Here is an 18,451-nt window from a genome sequence, read left to right as displayed (position 1 = left end):
CCGCACTTTGTACCGAGGCAGCTCTCCAAATTACCACCTATCTATCCGACCAGGGTCAAAAAGCCGAAATAAAATTCTTAAAGTCTAAATAAAATACTTAAAGCCCCAATATGTAACTATTTACCTTAATGTAACGGCTTCTAAATCATTTTTGATGGTACACTGACTTCTAATAGAGAATGGCGCCTCTATCATCCCTGCTCCGTGTCTGAACGCCTTTTCCTGCACCATGTAACTTTGGTGAGCTGGTCAGAGCAAAGAGGTTACCTGGATGTCGCTCCACTTCCGCTGCAGCTCCTCCATATTAAAAGCTTTCCGCTGACAAACTAACGGGACACTTTTATTGTGAAGTATGTATAGGAAGTGAAATGTGTTTATCGCTCCGAGTTAGCATAGCTTGATTATTTGTGCTATCCTTCAATAAAACAAGTCGACAGCAAGATTTGGGAATATTTGGAACTATTTGTTCAGCGGATCTCACTACTATAATAAGGCGGAGGGGTTCCACACGGTGCACAATTGCTCAACTGCATGCACGGTTGTACTAGAAATGAGCAATAAGCGTGCAATATCTTTAGGCAGTTATGAATAATGCAGAGAAGAAGAGTACAAGCAGAAACCGTAAAATAAGGCTGATATCTGAATGTACGAACAGGGAAGTAATTAGCATGTACTGTATCAGCACCCTGTAATTACCACTTGTGGCAGCAGAGGCCGCTGTTGCTGCTGCTCAGCAGCTTACTACATATTGGGGCTTTAAATCATCAAATAGTCCTAAGTAATTTTCAGTGTTTGTTTAGTTGGAGACTGAGCCAGATAGCTGGGGTTTGCCGCATAGGACGGACAATGAATGCAAGAATGTTTAAACAATCATAGGTATTCAGAAGGGAATTAATTACTTACCCGATGCTGTCTGAATTATGCTAATGCAGCTAACCCCACCCATCTGGTCCTTCCTGTGGTATAAAACAAACGCTGAGATGTATCTGCTAATACTGTTTGACTCAGGTTTGAGATCCATGAAGCATGAAGGACCCATGCATAATGATTTATTTATGAAAACTGAAGTTACATCTGAGAATATTTTATATACTTTGTCAAATTTATTTATCTTTAAGCATTTTGAAAATGGTTGTTTTCTTTGAGAAGTGAAAGTCAAATCACTTGGTATTTTGGTTCAAATAAAGCATGATATGGGTATTTTGTGCCATGTACATAGATTTGAGCTTTATGATTCAATTGAGATGAGGAGATAGCAGCATGCAGACTGACATTTTAAGCCCACTACAAGATATACGTTTTAATTAAATCACAGACTGAACCTTTACATCAAGTTACACCGAAGGCCAAGAAATGTTCAAACTTGCCATGAATTATATTTACAATTTTTATTTTGACATCATTTTGTTGTGATATATTTTACTGTACTGCTTTGCTGTTCGATTTTCTCATGTTCTGTGTTTGTGTATCTCCCTGAGTCTGACCATCGTTATATTTAGGAGACTAACATGCAGGGCAGGAAACTCAATTTTCTGTAGACTTGAGTTTGAGCTCGACGGACATTTCTCAGAGGGAGGGTTACTCTGGAGGCAGAAGTCATCTCATTGGTTAGAGTTAATTGGTTGGAGTTAAATCTCAGGGGGCGGAGTCAACGAACAAAGTTTTTCAGCGCTAGTTAGCAAGTTAGCTAACTGGCAAACTTCAATTGCAAAATAATACATTTAGTAAAAAAATACTATGAATAAATAATTAATAATGATAATAATTTTATAAATATTAATGGCAATGACGTTTAATTCATTCATGATCTTGGATGTTCAGCAGGCTAATGATAGCTATAGGCTCAGGCTGGTATAGCTAGTTTGAACCTAGATAACAAGGGCTAGACCTCATTTTTTTATTTTGCATTTTCCAGATTCAGTTATGGCATTTAGTCAGGATTGTGGTTCTTTGGCTTCATTATCTCTACGTTTGAGATTATTTCTGCCTCCAGCATTTGGAATGTATCATCCTAACTAAAACTAATCTCCAACTGTTTTGTCCAGCCAGTGGTTGGTTCCTCCCAATACTCACCAGCTACTTTCCCTATTTCTGCAAGCTGTAGGCCTGTGATTAGAATAGAAGTGGACCTCCAAGTGATGGTTGGTTACCTACCTGACAAACTGACAGCTACACCAGCTAGTTGGTTTATGGTTGAGCCCGTCCAGGTTTACATGTCTACTGTTACACAATGTAGAAATAAAGTGATAGCTCCTTCCTGTGGAACAGCTTAGGACATTCATGTGCCATAAGCAACATAGATGTGTGCTCTTAATTTCCCATAGAGATCCTCTGGTAGGGGAAGTAAGAGTACCGTGCCCTGAGGAACACTAGGTGGCGTTGTGAATGTGTGGGTGCTCCACCCTGCTGTATCCCCCTGGTTGCCTTGGACCCTGGCTAGGGTCAATTCCCTTTCACTTCACACAGAGGCTATATTGTAAATTTATATCAATTTCTGCTGGGGGGGTCCAAGATGGTAAAAGCGTTAGCTTTTTGTCAACCAAGTTCATTCAACCAATTCATTTTCCTATGTGATGATTAAATGATTTTGTAAAAGTAATTAAGTGCCATTTTTTTCTTTTTTAAACGATGGATATTCTAACTCATTTTGCAAAGACACTAATTGCATTATGATCAAGCCTTTATTCTCAAAAGGTTCTGAGGAGAATTTGATTTCCTTAATTGAGTGAAATGAAAGTGAATTAGCCCTGCCTTGCCCAAGAGGACACTGTTGTTGTGCCGTCATGCTCACCCTTTCTACCCTTGGTGTACTGTTCCCTCTTGGATGGTGTGGTGCTTTACCTTGGTAAATCTTTGGTTTTTCATTAAAATGTATCTCTGCACCTCCCTTCTCATGGTCTCAGTTGATCAATTCAAAGCCTACGCCTGCTGTCTGTCTGCTCTTTCACAGTGGAGTGGTGGCTTTTTTTCCTCCACAGAAGGCTGCACTGCTGCTGTTGCATATCCCGTGCATTGCACAGACACTGCATGTTCATAGCTCTTAGATGAGTGGTAATCCTGCTATTCTCTTTATTGCTTAATTGTTGAATTATTGTTTAATTTGGGTGACATCTTTGTTGCTCACAGTGTTGGAGGTAACTCATTACAAAAGTAACGTATAACATGTAATATATTACTTTTAGCAGTAACTTATTACTAATAGGATTTCAGTAATATTATACCAGTTACATTGTCAAGTAGCACAAGTTACAAATTGAGTTACTTTTTTTTTTTTTTTAATCAAAGCATATATTTAAATAAAGATACAACCTTTTCCTAATCTTTTTTTTTTAATGCAAATAACCACTATAGATGACAATAACAAAGGAAGAGGATAACATTCAGAATTTTGGATGGTTTACACTGACTTCAAGACGGTTTAAATTATTTTTCGCGTTGATTCCGCGGGGGCGATGTCATTCTGCTACTGCTGTTATTTTGGCGAAAGTAATGTAAAAGTATTGTAATAAGTAACGAGTTACTTTCAATTAAAGTAACTAGTAATATGTAGTATATTACATTTTGAAAGTAACTTGCCCAACACTGGTTGCTCAGCAGTGCACTTCCCAGAGATCACCTGTCAATAAAACTGTGATTCAAGGTTCAACATGTTGAACATGGCATCCCAAGATGCACCTGGAGCTCATCCTCGGTCGTTGATGTGGACCGTGCAGTTCCTTCACCTGGGACACAAACAAACCAAAAAGCTCAAGGTGGGGATCAGTGGTTCTCAACCTGGGGTTTGGGGACCACCAGGTGTCCTTGAGGGGGTTACAGGCGGTCCCCAGATCAACTCATGTTGGAGCTCTTCTTTTTCAGTTTTTATCATTTGCGTATTGAAATGAAATAAACCTGACCCAAAACATGTTGAAAATGCCTATAAATAGGGTGTATCTACTTTTAATAAACTGTCAGTAGATCCTACCTTCTCTCTCCCTTGAGGAAGGTGATGCGTGAATTACAACTTAGAGATAAAACAACCATGTACTGGCAAACAACAGTGTCTTCTGCATGGTGTCACTTCTGCACTTGCAAGAGTGTCTGAGTTTTATCTGCAAGATAAAGTGCCTTGGCCCCTCCTTTGAAGTTCATTACATTACAGTTGCAGTATATAACATGTAGGTACATGGTCTAGATTGCCTGTCACATCTACCAGGATAACATATAACATACAGTATTTATAATGTTATCCTGGTAGATGTGAGACAATCTAGACCTCAGCCTTGAAGTGACACCAAATTATTTTGGTGTAGGTGACTGCATGCTGCAGAAGCTCTGCCCCTCTCCTCACCTCCTCGGGTTTCCTGGGTTTGAACGCCACCTTCTTGGAGCTGGGGATGTAGTTGACCCCTGGGCTGGCCGAGGTGTTGTCATTCACCCCAGTAGTTATTAGGCCAATTAGCTAATGATGTGACGTCATCATGGCGTCATCAGTGATGATGTCAAAAGTGATGTCATAAGGGCGCACATACGCACACACACAAGGAGGCATGTGACAAGACTGATCAGTGATGTCATAGGGGGGCACACACACACACACACACACACACACACTGATGACGTCATAGTGATATAATGGACACACCCACACAAGGAGGCATTGTGATGGGCAGGCCAGAGAGGCCAAGCAGAGTAGTTTTCCCCTAAATATGACTGAAAGCATTACAATAGCTCCCGTGAGGTGGGGATGACAGACCGACGTGTACGCAACCATTTTACAGGACAAACTCCTTGGCGGCTACTGACTGCCTTTCCGAAGCCCTGCCACTCCGAACGTTAACTTCCATTATTCGGACTGGCGGTCGTTCACCTTAGAAGCCGCAATGCCGACCTTAGGTTTAGGCGTGGGGGTGGGAGAGGTTAGGTTTTGGGTTAGGGTCTGGGGGAGGTTAGGTTTAGGCATGGGGGGAGGTTAGGTTTGGCGTGAAAAACGGGGAATATAGAACCCGGGGAACATAGACATGATCCCTTTCTGAGTGCCGATATTTCGGAGTGGCAGAACGTCGGAGTGGCAGCATGTAACCCTCCTTGGCGGAGGTAAGCTACCTACATCCTATATGATTTACAGGTGTTTTCCCCTCATCTTCATTGCAGAATATGTTGGCGTTTCTCTCTGACCATTTTGTTTGCCCCGTTCTCGGAACACTCTAGGCCTGCAGCCTACTAGGCTCATGCCCATCCCAGCCGTAGGTCTGACCCAGAGAGACTGTATATAGGTCTGACCACGGCACGCCACACGCTGTCCGTCACCTGTAGCACCTGACTCGGCTCTCCTCTTCCTGACCATAGGCTGTCACGACAGACCAGACCAGCGGACCTGCCTGTTCAGAAAACAAGTAAGTTATATCACAACAACATGAAGAAGACAACTGTGTGAGACTATCAGAATCTGAATGGCTTTCCACAACTTGACCGGGCATTTCCGACAAAGCGCTAAGTTAACGTTAGCATAGCTAGAGTCAGCTAACATGTGCCAGAGATAGCTAACCCTAGCGTTACGTTAACTAGCCTGGCAGTGGCATCGCCAGACCAGTTCACATTGCATTGCATTTGCAAAATGCCATGGCAAATGAAACGTGAGCTAGCTGCAGAAGATTCATCTGGTTACCAGGCTACTAACTTCTAGCTAGCTAACTAACGCTAACCATTGTAAACTTCTCCCCGTTCTTTGGGAGAATCAGTGCTGTTCAAATCATCAGAAAGCCATACGAAATATTGTAATTACAGGTAGACACTAAAGTGGTAAATATACAGTCAGTAGCAAAGATTTTGTTTTTGTTCTGTGATGTTGACCTGCAATTACTATTTTGCTTTCTATGGTAAGTAGTGTTGGGGTCATTACAAAAGTAACATTATTACAGGTAATATATTACTTTTAGCAGTAACTCAGTAATATAACTTATTACTAGTTACTTTGTCAAGTAACACAAGTTATCTATCTATCTATCTCTATCTATCTAGCACATGTAAACTTAAGGGCAATAACATTTTGTGAGCAACACACATCTTAGGTTTAGGCGTGGGGGGTGGGAGAGGTTAGGGTCTGGGGGAGGTTAGGTTTAGGCGTGGGGGCTGGGAGAGCATAGCTCCAGCCGGTCCACCGACACGCTGCACGCCGCCTCGCTCAGCTGGTTCTGCTTGTGGGCTATTGGCACTGCGGCCTGTCGGCACATAGATGCGGCACCACGTGCGCACCAATAGGGCAGGCGAGGCCACGCAGCAGCCAAGCTGGTTCCAGGGTGGCAATGTCATTCTGCTACTGCTGTTATTTTGGTGAAAGTAATGCAAAAGTAGTGTAATAAGTACAGAGTTACTCTACACAGACAGTAATATTGTTAAGTAATTATTACTTTCAAATGAAAGCAACTAGTAATATGTAGTACTAGTATTACATTTAGAATTTTGAAAGTATTAGTAATTATTCCAAATTAGCGGTTTTGAAAACTCATTCTAACCCTGGAGTAACTACACAGCCATGAGAGGTTAGGTTTACGGTTAGGGTCTGGGGGAGGTTAGGTTTAGGCGTGGGGGGTGGGAGAGGTTAGGTTTAGGCATGGGGGCTGGGAGAGGTTAGCTCCAGCCGGTCCACGCTGCATGCCACCTCGCTCAGCTGGTTCTGCTTGTGGGCATTGCGGGCTGTCGTCACTGCGGCCTGTCGGCACGGTGCCGCGTCTATGTGCCGACAGGCCGCAATGCCGATAGCCCACAAGCAGAACCAGCTGAGCGAGGCGGCATGCAGCGTGTCGGTGGACCGGCTGGAGCTAAGCTCTCCCAGCCCCCACACCTAAACCTAACCTCCCCCAACGCCTAAACCTAACCTCCCCCAGACCCTAACCCTAAACCTAACCTCTCCCACCCCACCCCACCCCCCACGCCTAAACCTAACCTCCCCCAGACCCTAACCCTAAACCTAACCTCTCCCAACCCCCACGCCTAAACCTAAGGTCGGCATTGCGGGTGGTCAGCATAGCGGGTGGCACCCCTTCGTAGGAGCGTCCAGCGAAGATAGTAGTGACAAGTTAACACAGTCCTTAAAGGGGCTAACGTACAGTAACGTTAGCCTTCACTGCATGACAAACAAGATTTTCGGAGGAAAGCCTGCTAGTTAATGGTTAACATGTGTCACTATTTTGACTCAAACAATACGATAACAGACTGACAGGGCCCGCTAACTTACCAAACAGCTAGCAGCTAACCAACGCAGTTAACGCACATCTTGTACTCCAGTTCCACCTTAACAAAAATTGAGGAGGTAACAGATTGTTTTAAAACTTTGAATGCAACGCCATGACACAATGGTTATGTTTATTATTTTATTATATTTATTTTATTCTCGCCTTTCGTTCACTTATGCCGCCATTTCTCACCTATGGGTGTGCTTTGTACTTAGGTCCAGGTTGCCAATGCCATTGTAAATAAGAATTTGTTCTTAATGACTTGCCTGGTTAAATAAAGGTTAAATGAAAAAATAAAAACTTAGGGGGCGTGCTCTGTACTGGATCCGGCCGGAGCTCGATAATATTGAAATGTTGTGCCACCAAATGTTGTGACTGCACCAGCAGTTGAAAAAGTGAGTGTGGAGCCCTGTATAACTGACAGAGGGGAGAAACAACTGCAAAGTGAATTGCACTTGTATGTTTCAGAGGCTGTCGCTGTGTGAAGATGTCTAAAGTCCAGAAGCTGAGAGGGTTGGTGAACCAGCGACTAACTGCAGCTTTTGAAGAGATATTTGGACTGTTTGAAGAGTGTGAGGAGGAAGCTGCTCGTTCAAAACAGGAGATTGACCCACAACGAAAGCAGCGACTAACTACAGCTTTTGAAGAGATATTTGGGCTGTTTGAAAGAACGATAGTGTGTGAGGAGGAAGCCGCTCATTCAAAAGAGGAGATCAACCGACTACTGCTAGCTGCTTTAAATCCTCAAGTGCGGTTACACAGGGCAGGTTGGTATATTTTTCCACATTACTCGTACACATTTGATGTAGGGATGGGGATTTTTGTTTAATTTTACTTTCGACTAACCATCCCCCTTAACCGGTTAATCATCGGTTATTGTTTTTTTAAAAGACGTGAAATATTAAGCCATTGGCGCCTGCCTTCACTCCAGCGCTCCATTCAGGCTTTCACATAGCATTTGCGACCATTATTGTGGGAATCCGTTATGCAGTGCTTCCCAATTCCACACTAACAAATCCACTTGAATTTGATATCAGTCTTAATGTATTATCTAGACCAGGGGTGGCCAAACTACGGCCCGCGGGCCACACAGACAGAGACAGAAGACTTGACAGAGAGGTGTGGAGGACTTACGTTAAACGTTTTAACTGTGGATATATTCTTCAGTAAAGTCCGTGTGGAAGACGCTTGTTGCTTGAAAAACGAGGAGCGATCTGTCTGAACACTGGGCGAACGTAAAGTGAAAGTATGACCTGCAGGCAGATACAAATTAGCAGTTACCTGCTTGGCAGCAGGTAACGTTAACACTATTTTCAGCCTATAGTCCCACACAGCACCCTCGGAGTTAACAAAATGAGTTATCATAAAATGATGGGTGAAATGGTCACATAGCTTTCTGTCTCCTTTGAGAGAGCCTCAGCCTGGTGACGCGATGGTTCTCAGCAGTGCACATCTCTCTCAACTCAACTCAAGTGCTGCGAGCGGGGGGAGACAGTGAGAAGTGAGACAGGATTCCAAATACGCTGCTCTCAGAAAAGCCTTTCTCTAAAGCCCCTTGGGTTGGGGGAATGTCTAGGGGGGTGTGCGTGGTAGGAGGGGGTGTGATCAGTAAGGTGGCGGGGTTAGGGAAATGGGCTGTAGCTAGGGATAGGAAGTAGGGCTGGGTTGAAGAAAATCAATATATCGATATTGAATCGATATTAATTTGAAGGAGCTGATATTGATTCATGAAATCCAATATCGATATTAATAAGGTGACGTCACACACACCTCTCTCATCTTACACGCAGCTGCCTGCCCTTACAGCGGACTCTGCAGTAATGTAGCTAACGAGCACATTAATAAGACGAGCGCATTTCCCCCAAATGTAGTCTCGATGGCCCAGGGAATGAAAGACGAAATATCCACTTTTGCTCGCGATGAAGCTTGAAAAGTTTCCTTTTGTAAATCATATTATCAATAGAGGGGCAGAGGTTGCAGGCAGTGTGTGTTTGTGCCTGTGTGCATTAGTGTGTATTTGGTTTGTACATAATTTGTCTTCTTTAATGTGTGTATGTCAGTCTTGCCTCCAGCCCTCCAGCAGGTGTTGGTCTGTAAAGAAGAGGTTCCCCCTGAGGAGCAGGTGTGGAGCTCCAGTCTGGATCAGGAGAACCCAGGGCCCCCACACATTAAAGAGGAACAGGTGGAACTCTGGAGCAGTCAGCATGGAGAGCAGCTTCAAGTGCCGGAGGAGGCCCATACCAAGTTCCCATTCACTCCTGTTCCTGTGAAGATTGAAGATGATGTCGAGAAGCCTCAGTCCTCACAGCTTCATCAAAGCCAAACTGAGGAGAACAGAGAGGCAGAGCCTCTAGCCAGCAGCTCAACAGAAGCTGGTGCAGGGGACTCTGGAGTATCAGAACCAGCCAAGAAGCTAGCGATTCATTTACAAGCAACTGGTGATGACAAGACTTCACACTCTTCTGAAAGTGAGACTGAAGACAGTGAGGATTGGAAGGAGGAGACTAGGAAACCTCTAAAGTAAGTCATTATCCCAAATGAGCTGTAGCTGTTTTGAAAAGTCATTCTGATGCTGGAGTAACTCTACACACTTTCTTTAGTAACTAGGCATCAATTCCTAGGCTCGCCCGCTGTGCGGCCTCACTTGCTTCCTCGCCCGCCCTGCAGCACGCCCGCTGTCCGGGCTCACTTACTCTTAAAACATCACTGATGATGTCACAAACAATTGCTCTTATGACATCACTGATGATGTCACAACAAACACACATTGCCCACATGTTCCCTTTTTTTATAATAGATAACACAAAGTTAAAGTCCCTGGAAACCAAAATCCACAAAAACGTTCTAACTATGTTATTTAGGGTCTTATGTTAGTAATTATGTGCCTCCGAAATTATTATGCATTACTTTCAACCCAAAGCCTTAAAATCGACACTTTTCTACAAGATTCTACAAGATACTTCCTCATTGAAGAGAGCAGTGCGCGAGGTGCTAAAATGCAGGAGCTTATGACGTCATAAGCTCTATATAACCTTTGTACACGTGCGCAACCTGCAGTCCCGCACATTCTGCCTCCATCTCTCTTCAGAGTTCTAGTGGTCCCACACCTTTTTGCAGCTAGCTAACTACGCATTGCGTCAACACAAAGGCTCTTTTAAGAACCAACATCTATCTATCTGTCTATCTATCTATCTGTCTATCTGCGAGTTTATCGCTTAGACTCGTCGGCGGTGTGTTGGAACCTTGAGAGGGAGAGCTCTCTCCTTTGCCTGCTGCGGCGCTGCTGTGTGTGTGTCAGTGTGTGTGCGCGCGTGCAGACAGATGACCGTCAGTCAGTACGCTATGCGCTGCGTGGAGCAACCTTATTTTTACAGTCTATGGGAGCAACGCGCGAACACACACACACACACACACACACACACACACACACACACAATCTCTATTCCCTTCTCTCTCCCTCCTCTCTCCCTCTCGGAGCAGAGGAGAGAGGTCTGAGAGAGGGACATTTCCCTGCTGCAGACGGGACATGCCCACACAGTCCGCGGGAGAAAATACACTCTAAATTTTAGAGTGTATTTCAAGCACCTAGGCCCTAGGTCATACATGGGCAACATACGGCCCGCGGGCGCCCCCTGTGTGGCCCGCGATGGAATTGCACAAAAAAAAAAAAAAAAAAAAAAGATTTTTTACAGTGCACCTGAACGCAACATGCAAGATACCCGCTGAATAAGTGTCCAAATGTTCATGTCATTCTGGCCAATACTCTTCTGTTATAGCATTTCAGTCTGGAATATGGAATATCTTTCAATAATATTTATGACTAAAAGGCTAAAAGTAATCTCATGTGTAAGAAATGACTGTTCTACATTGAAGTAGAAATTTAAATAATTAACTTGTTGGTTTTGGATTTATTTAGCTTCAAGAGTGCATTTTTGTTCTTGTGTGACCCTCAACACAGGCTTTGAGAATCCCAGGCCACTTACTGATACTTAAATGCTTAAATTAACCCACTCATATTCTGGTTTATTTCAAGAAAAAAATTTCGGCTAGTGGAAATTCGAATTGGCTGGTAACTTTAAAATCTAGCAGCCATATTGGCAGGTGGTGAAAAAAGTTAATTTCAAGCCCTGCAGGGAGAGCAGGTGGTGACATAGGAGTGAGTGAGAAAATGATCAAATATTGGTGGTTAAGACTGAATAATGACATCACAACTGTTAATTTAAAATGAGTTATTCCTCTAAACCTGGCTTCAAATGCCCAAAATTTTTCGCGCTGGCGCCGTTCAGCCCTCAGCAAAAACTGGTAGCGAGGACATTTTTTTGTGGCCCTCTCTATCATCAAAGTTGCCCATCCATGGGTTATGGCATGACAATATTTGTGCGGCCCCCGGCAACAATCTGGGTTTCTCATGTGGCCCCCCATGAAAAATAGTTGCCCACCCCTGCCCTAGGTGCTTGATCTTCCGCAGTCGCGGGAGTGCGCTCAAAACGGAGGCCTGGTTCTAAACATGCAGCAGATTTGACTAAGGTGTGGTTATGAGTAGGAGTTCAGTGCATGTTTAGAAACAGCTTTAGGAAGGTAAGCTTCCTGTAATTTTGTTTATTTGGACAAGTAAGATTAAAGTGGTTAATTAGTGTTTAATTTTCTATGTTTATTGTTATACATTTTCAGGCTTAAAAGACTACATGCCGATTTAGTTAAAGTCCCTGGAAACCAGAAATATTTTATTATTATTTAGCATTTTGAGTTCATCACATCACAGGAATCTATGTTAATAAGCCACCAGCCAAATTTGAACGATGATGAACGTCGCAAAGTATATAAATTTAGGTTTGACAGTCATGGCAAAACTCATGAGAATCAATTATATTTACACAGTAATATTGTAAAGTAACTTATTACTTTCAAATCAAAGTAACTAGTAATATGTAGTATATAACATTTTGCAAGTAACTTGCCCAACACTGGATTCTAGAGCAGGTACATAGACGTCTGTTCAGATGTGCGTTTACTGCGGGCATTAAATCCCTGATCGTGTCTGCCTGGGCTGGGCTAGCAGCTAAATGCTAACTATGCTGAATGGGGAGACTGGGAAGATTTACCCCACCCTGACCACACGCCCAGCCAGCTACCCCAGCATCTATGACGAGACATCGCCTCAACCTATAGTGCTACTTTATTGTTAAATAAAGTGTTGCACCTTATTTCCTCTTTCAAAACCTTTCTATGTACTTTGTAATAACAAATCTACACATATACTGTAGGCCAATAATAAATAATAAAAGATCAATAATATCTTAAATGTGTGATGCCACGGCAAAATGTTGCCCCACCAAAGCAGCCCTGTATAACTGACAGAGAGGAAGTGAATTGCACTTCTATGTTTCAGAGGCTGTCGCTGTGTGAAGATGTCTAAAGTCCAGAAGCTGAGAGGGTTGGTGAACCAGCGACTAACTGCAGCCGTTGAAGAGATATTTGGACTGTTTGAAAGAACGATAGCAGAGTACGAGAAGGAGATCGGCCGACTACTGCTCGTGCTCGCTCCTTTAAATCCTGAAGTGCGCTTTTACAAAGCAGGTTGGTATTTTCTTAAAATACAGTCACAGGTTTGTAGGGGGGCCCCCTATTAGTCCATTCATCCATTAGACAATGAGAAGAGTCTTAGTCGACCAAGTTTTCATTGGTCGGTTAGTCGCAGGACGAAGAAAAAACCCTCAAACTCCATTGGGGACCTGTGTCTTGTGCTGCTCTCTCTATGTCTCCTCTCCTTTTCAACTTCAACTGCCAGTTCCTATTCACTTTGAATTGTGCCTTAATTCTGGTTAATTAGTTATCAATTTAAATTAGAACATCAAATTGGCAAAATAAAGTCACAAATGAATCACTCCCCAAAAATCGTGTCGGTGGACTCAGCCAATCGCAAAATATCGCAAATAGTCGATATATTCGTCCTATCGCCCAAACCTAGTGTGTATGTGGACTTTGAGCCAATGAGGATGATTTGGGTTTTGTTGGAGTTGAGTTTCAAAAAGCTGCTGTGCATGCAGGAATGGATATGCTTCAGATAGTTGAGTGTTGCCATTGTAGCTGAAATGTAAGGTGTGGTATAGGGAGGCACACAATTCATCCAAGCTCGATTACTCGCTCGTTAAGGATTTACTCGAGCATGTGAAAATGTACTTGATCAAAACAAAACAAAAAGCAACGTGCATTCTGTCAGTAGAACGGTGTTCTCAAATAATTTTTCTATGATCCTCCAGAGGGCGCATTGATATCACTGTAAGAGGAAGAGTTGCGACGTACGTACAACAACAATCACTTGAACAAAGTTCATTCGGATAAATTGGCTGGATCCTAGTCTCAGCTGGGCTGGAGCTGAGCAACTCGGCATCAGCGTTTGCGACACACTGCGAGCAGAAAAAATAAATAATCTGCGGGAAGTGAGCCCCTGTTGGACCAAGGCAGCGGCCGCGGCGGGGATTCTGGGCAAATGTTGACATGTCTAAAAGTTATGCCTCTACGTTTTTATGCGTTTCATAGTGTAGGCTATGCTATGCAATGCTGTGAGAAATATACAATAAGTTGCTGCTCTATAAATAAAGGTTTTATTGAGGAAAAAACGCGTTTGGTATGGTTTGGATTTCTTATTATTTTTAATTACAATGAATCGATTGATTGATTGTGAACGTTGCCAATGATCGATTCCGGAATTTGTGGAAAATGTGCATCCCTAGTGTGGTATCAATATGAGTATTGTCAGCATGCAGGTAGTAGTGTAGACCTTGGTTGTGCATAATCTGTCTTCTTTCGTGTGTGTGTGTGCGCGCGCGCGTGTGCACGTCTTTATTTCAGTCTTCCTTCCAGATGTCCCGCAGCTGTTGGTCATCAAAGGAGAGGTTCCCTCTAAGCAGCAGGAGTGGAGCTCCACTCTGAACCAGGAGGACCCAGAGCCCCCACACATTAAAGAGGAACAGGGGGAAGTCTGGATCAGTCAGAAGGGAGAGCAGCTTCTGGAGGACGCAGAGCCCCCACACATTAGAGAGGAACAGGAGGGACTCGGGACCAGTCAGGAGGGAGAGCAGCTTCAGGAGGACCCAGAGCCCCCACACATTAAAAAGGAACAGGGGGAACTCTGGACCAGTCAGGGGGGAGAGCAGCTTCAGGAGGACCCAGAGCCCCCACACATTAAAAAGGAACAGGGGGAACTCGGGACCAGTCAGGAGGGAGAGCAGCTTCAGGAGGACCCAGAGCCCCCACACATTAAAGAGGAACAGGAGGAACTCTGCATCAGGAGGGAGGGAGAGCAGCTTCAAGGGTTGGAGGAGGCCCATATCACAGAGTTCCCATTCACTCCTGTCCCTGTGAGGAGTGAAGATGATGAAGAGAAACCTCAGCCCTCACAGCTTCATCAAAGCCAAACTGAGGAGAATAGAGAGGCAGAGCCTCTAGGCAGCAGCTCAATTGAACAGATGAATACAGAAGCTGATGGAGAGGACTGTGTACTATCAGAACCAGCCAGGAACTTAGATCCAGCTAGTCATTTACAACCAACTGGTGATGACAAGACTTCACACTCTTCTCAACCGGAGACTGAAGACCGTGACGGTTATAATGAAGACACTAGGAAACCTCAGTCAGGTTTAGACTCAGTGAAACACAATGTCCTCAAAAGTCATAAGAGATCTTATACTAGGAAGAAACACTATAGTTGTCCAGATTGTGGTAAAAGATTTTACCACAAGGGACAACTGCAGACACACATGACAGTCCACCCAGGGGACAAACCATTTAGCTGCTCAGCATGTGCTAAAAGATTTAGTCATAATGGAGACTTGAAGAAACACATGAGAGTCCACACAGGGGACAAACCATTTAGCTGCTCAACATGTGGTAAAAGTTTCAGTCAGAAAGGAGACTTGAAGAAACACATGAGAGTCCACACAGGGGACAAACCATTTAGCTGCTCAGCATGTGGTAAAAGATTTAGTCATAATGGAGACTTGAAGAAACACATGAGAGTCCACACAGGGGACAAACCATTTAGCTGCTCAACATGTGCTCAAGGTTTCAGTCAAAAAGTAAACTTGAAGAGTCACATGAGAGTCCACACAGGGGACAAACCATTTAGCTGCTCAGCATGTGCTAAAAGTTTCAGTCATAAAGTAAACTTGAAGAGTCACATGAGAGTCCACACAGGGGACAAACCATTTAGCTGCTCAGCATGTGGTAAAAGTTTCAGTCAGAAAGGAGACTTGAAGAAACACATGAGAGTCCACACAGGGGACAAACCATTTAGCTGCTCAACATGTGCTCAAGGTTTCAGTCAAAAAGAAAACTTGAAGAGTCACATGAGAGTCCACACAGGGGACAAAGCATTTAGCTGCTCAGCATGTGCTAAAAGTTTCAGTCATAAAGTAAACTTGAAGAGTCACATGAGAGTCCACACAGGGGACAAACCATTTAGCTGCTCAACATGTGCTCAAGGTTTCAGTCAAAAAGGACACTTGCAGAGTCACATGAGAGTCCACACAGGGGACAAACCATTTAGCTGCTCAGCATGTGCTAAAAGTTTCAGTCAGAAAGGAAACTTGAAGAGTCACATGAGAGTCCACACAGGGGACAAACCATAGTTGCTCAGACTGAAAAAGTTTTACGGTAGTCATAAAGGGAACTTGAAGGAACACATGAGCATCCACACGGGCCAAAGCATTTAGTTGCTCAGACTCAGTATACAATTAATCACCTGTTCTTTTTACACTACTATTCAGTTTTGTTTTGTTTATTGTAAAGTTAGTGTTTATTAATCACCTGTTCTTACACTACTACAGTACTCTGTTCTATTTGTTAAAGTTAGTTTTTATTCATCACCTGTTCTTACACTACTACTCAGTTTTATTTTGTTGTTTGTTGGGATAAACCGCTGATAGTGTGGAAGCGGGTGTTCGCCATCGCAGCCTGACATCCATTCATGATCCCCCCCCTTGTTCTTTTTGTTGACGTTTAATTCATTCATGATCTTGGATGTTCAGCAGGCTAACGATAGCTATAGGCTGGTATAGCTAGTTTGAACCTAGATAACAAGGGCTAGACCTCATTTTTTTATTTTGCATTTTCCAGATTCAGTTATGGCATTTAGTCAGGATTGTGGTTCTTTGGCTTCATTATCTCTACATTTGAGATTATTTCTGCCTCCAGCATTTGGAATGTATCCTAACTAAAACTAATCTCCAACTTTTTTGTTCCTCCCAATACTCACCAGCTACTTTCCCTATTTCTGCAAGCTGTAGGCCTGTGATTAGAATATAAGTGGACCTCCAAGTGATGGTTGGTTACCTACCTGACAAACTGACAGCTACACCAGCTAGCTGGTTTATGGTTGAGCCCGTCCAGGTTTACATGTCTACTGTTACACAACGTAGAAATAAAGTGATAGCTCCTTTCCTGTGGAACAGCTTAGGACATTCATGTGCCATAAGCAACATAGATGTGTGCTCTTAATTTCCCATAGAGATCCTCTGGTAGGGGAAGTAAGAGTACCGTGCCCTGAGGAACACTAGGTGGCGTTGTGAATGTGTGGGTGCTCCACCCTGCTGTATCCCCCTGGTTGCCTTGGACCCTGGCTAGGGTCAATTCCCTTTCACTTCACACAGCTCTAAATGAAGAGGCTATATTGTCAATTTATATCAATTTCTGCTGGGGGGGGGGGGTCCAAGATGGTAAAAGCGTTAGCTTTTTGTCAACCAAGTTCATTCAACCAATTCATTTTCCTATGTGATGATTAAATGATTTTGTAAAAGTAATTAAGTGCCATTTTTTTCTTTTTTAAACGATGGATATTCTAACTCATTTTGCAAAGACACTAATTGCATAATGATCAAGCCTTTATTCTCAAAAAGTTCTGAGGAGAATTTGATTTCCTTAATTGAGTGAAATGAAAGTGAATTAGCCCTGCCCTGCCCAAGAGGACACTCTTGTTGTGCTGTCATGCTCACCCTTTCTACCCTTGGTGTACTGTTCCCTCTTGGATGGTGTGGTGCTTTACCTTGGTAAATCTTTGGTTTTTCATTAAAATGTATCTGCACCTCCCGTCTCATGGTCTCAGTTGATCAATTCAAAGCCTACGCCTGCTGTCTGGCTTTTTTTCCTCCACAGAAGGCTGCACTGCTGCTGTTGCATATCCCGTGCATTGCACAGACGCTGCATGTTCATAGCTCTTAGATGAGTGGTAATCCTGCTATTCTCTTTATTGCTTAATTGTTGAATTATTGTTTAATTTGGGTGACATCTTTGTCGCTCACAGTGTTGGGGGTAACTCATTACAAAAGTAACATATTACATGTAATATATTACTTTTAGCAGTAACTCAGTAATATAACTTATTACTAATAGGATTTCAGTAATATACCAGTTACATTGTCAAGTAACACAAGTTACAAATTGAGTTACTTAAAAAAAAAAATCAAAGCATATATTTAAATAAAGATACAACCTTTTCCTAATCTTTTTTTTTTTATGCAAATAACCACTATAGATGACAATAACAAAGGAAGAGGATAACATTCTGAATTTTGGATGGTTTACACTGACTTCAAGACGGTTTAAATTATTTTTCGCGTCGATTCCGCGGGGGCGATGTCATTCTGCTACTGCTGTTATTTTGGCGAAAGTAATGTAAAAGTATTGTAATAAGTAACGAGTTACTTTCAATTAAAGTAACTAGTAATATGTAGTATATTACATTTTGAAAGTAACTTGCCCAACACTGGTTGCTCAGCAGTGCACTTCCCAGAGATCACCTGTCAATAAAACTGTGATTCAAGGTTCAACATGTTGAACATGGCATCCCAAGATGCACCTGGAGCTCATCCTCGGTCGTTGATGTGGACCGTGCAGTTCCTTCACCTGGGACACAAACAAACCAAAAAGCTCAAGGTGGGGATCAGTGGTTCTCAACCTGGGGTTTGGGGACCACCAGGTGTCCTTGAGGGGGTTACAGGGGGTCCCCAGATCAACTCATGTTGGAGCTCTTCTTTTTCAGTTTTTATCATTTGCATATTGAAATGAAATAAACCTGACCCAAAACATGTTGAAAATGCCTATAAATAGGGTGTATCTACTTTTAATAAACTGTCAGTAGATCCTACCTTCTCTCTCCCTTGAGGAAGGTGATGCGTGAATTACAACTTAGAGATAAAACAACCATGTACTGGCAAACAGTGTCTTCTGCATGGTGTCAC

This window comes from Poromitra crassiceps (genome assembly GCF_964638095.1).
Source record: "Poromitra crassiceps genome assembly, chromosome: 9".
In the NCBI taxonomy this organism is placed as follows: domain Eukaryota; kingdom Metazoa; phylum Chordata; class Actinopteri; order Beryciformes; family Melamphaidae; genus Poromitra; species Poromitra crassiceps.
The sequence above is the reverse complement of the archived record's forward strand: the minus strand, read 5'-3'. Positions refer to the sequence as shown.